This window comes from Chrysochloris asiatica, unplaced genomic scaffold (genome assembly GCF_000296735.1).
Source record: "Chrysochloris asiatica unplaced genomic scaffold, ChrAsi1.0 scaffold00016, whole genome shotgun sequence".
Lineage (NCBI taxonomy): Eukaryota > Metazoa > Chordata > Mammalia > Afrosoricida > Chrysochloridae > Chrysochloris > Chrysochloris asiatica.
This window is the reverse complement of record NW_006408534.1, coordinates 29,563,762-29,566,545: the sequence shown is the minus strand read 5'-3', so window position 1 is coordinate 29,566,545 and position 2,784 is coordinate 29,563,762.

The window sequence follows — 2,784 nt, the reverse complement described above, 5'->3', positions numbered from 1 at the left end:
AAAAAAAAAAAAGACAGGAAAGAAAGAAAAGGTCAAAACAGATGTCAGAAGGGTCTCTGAAACTTATTCTCAAACATAAAGAAGCTAAAGCAACTACAAGAAATAATGAAGTAAAAGAACTGAACTAAAATTCCAAGGGCAGCTTCAAAAGACAAAATCAAACATTTCAATGAAATGTTCAAAGACCTGGAGTCAGAAATCCAAAAGGGAAGAACATGTTCAGCATTTCTCAAGCTAAAAGAACTGAAGAAAAACCTAGGATTGCAATATGGAAGGATTCTATAGGCAAATCATTGATTGATGCAGGAAGCACTTAAAGAAGTTAAGGATCAAAGCGTCACTGTACCAAAAATAATTGGTCGATGTTCAATAATTTCAAGAGGTAGCATATGATCAAAAACCAACGGAATTGAAGAGAGAAGTCCAAGCACAACCAAAGGCATCCACAAAAATCTAGGTTCAAGAATTGATGGAATTCAAATTGAAATGTTTCAAAAATTTGATAGCTTTTAGTTATCTATATCAACAAATTTGGAAGGCAGCTACCTGGCCAACCAAATGGAAGAGATCCATATTTGTGCACATTCCAAAGAAAGGTGATAGAATAGAATGCAGAAATCATTGAATTATATCATTAATATCACATACAAGTAAAATTTTGCTAAACGTAATTCAAAGTTAGTTGCAGCACTACATCAATAGGGAACTGCCAGAAATGTAAGCCAGGTTCAGAAGAGAACATGGAATTTGGGATATAACTGCTGACATCACATGGGCATTGGCTTAAAGCAAAGATAAGAATGGGTGTACCAGAACACTTTGTTTTCATGAGGAATCTGTACATAGACCAAGAAACAGTTGTTAAAATTGAACAAGGGGATACTGACTGGTTTAGAATCAGAAAAGATATGCCCCAGTGTTTCATCCTTTCCATGTACTTGCTAAATCTGTACTATAAACAAATAATCTGAGAAACTAGGTTATATGAAGAAAGTGGTATCAGGATGGCAGGAAGACTCCTTTGCAATTTGTGACATAAAGATGGTACAAACTTGCTTGCAGGAAATTAAACTTCGAGATACTTAATAACTATCATTATAGAAGACTGTTAAATACAAAAAAAAAAAAAAAAACTCAAAACATATTTGATTTACCCTCTTGAGTCTTCATATGAAACCAGAGAGGAAAAAACTGGTTCCTTGTAAAACAAATTCTTTGAGAAAATAAAGTGAACACATGAATCCTGCATACTTCCATTAATTTAGACACATGCTCAATTTAGAATATTTCTATGAATACTTTTCTAATTTTCAGTTTTAAATATTAAGGAAACCAGCTCCAGTGTGTTGAGTGATCTTGGTAAACTCTTTGCTACTTTCATCAACCACTTAGAAAGCTATTCAAAGCCTGCATTCAAAATCAAACTTACTCATTTCTGCCTGTCTAACCAATCTTGTGGTGTCTCTAAAATCCATCATTCCTGACTTTACTGTTCATGCAAATTTGCAAAGTGAATGAATTAATTACTTAAATTGTAATGACTAGATTGGAATTCCAGTCAACTAAATGCAAAGTTCAACAAAAGGTAATTTTTTCAAAAAATATTTTCTATGCATAGACAGAAGGACAAAGTAGATATTAGGAAGAAGATTCTGAAATGCCTTGAAAGTATATCAAAATATGCTCCAGACTCTGAAGATCTGAGAAATATACATACAGGTATCTAATGTACTTATCTGATAATCCCCTTTGGATTTGCTCATAAAAATGTTTCTTTTTGAGTTTGTATATCAAATAACATGAAACAAAATTCTGGCATTTTATAAATAAATGTTTGAATATTTTTATCTATTCTCATTGAACTACCTATGTAGGAGGAGTTATTAGAGATTTTCATAACTAACATACAAATAGAAATATTCTGAGAACCATATTTGAAAGATTCACTTATCTTTTATTTGATTTATGCCAGCCAGTCGATTCCAACTCAAAGAGGCCCTCTTAGGGTTTCTAAGAGCAGCTGGTGGGTTTGAACCACCAACCCTGCAGTCAAGTGCTTATCCTACAGTGCCACACCAGGGCTCCTGTGTGTGTTTGTTTTGGAGCAGTAGTAAATTGTTGTTGTTGTTAAACGTCATGGAGTAGCTTCCAACTCACCGAGACCCTATATAGGGTTTTCAAGTAGAGACTGGTGGATTTGAACTGCCAACTGTGTGGTTAGCAGTCCACTATTTATGCTATAGTGCCACACCAAGAATCTAATAGTAAATTGGTTGTTGTTTAGTATCAGATTAGAAAATCAGTGTTGTAATAATAAACTAACAAATAAATGGTATATAATGCATTATACTGCAAGGTTGGTTTGAACCACAAGTTTAGGGGTACAAGCTCACCGGCCGCTCCTAGGAAACACTATACAGGGTCACTATGAGTCGGAGCTGGAGCCGAATATATGGCACTTAGAAACAACAAATATATATATATATAACTGAGTCTGGTGTGGAACTGTAGAATAAGCACTGGACTGCAAAAGTTAGTGCAAGGTCGACAGTGAAAACTCACCAGCAGCTAGAATCCCCATGAGTCAGAACCGACTCAATGGCACTTAATAACAACAACAACATGTATATATAAGAAAGAGAGAATGAGTCCTGATAAACACTGAACTGTTAAGCAGAAGATTGACAATTCAGACCCACCAGTCACTCCACAGAAACCCTATGCAGGGTTACTATGATTCAGAATGGACTCAACTGCACTTAATAGTAACTATACATGTCTCTA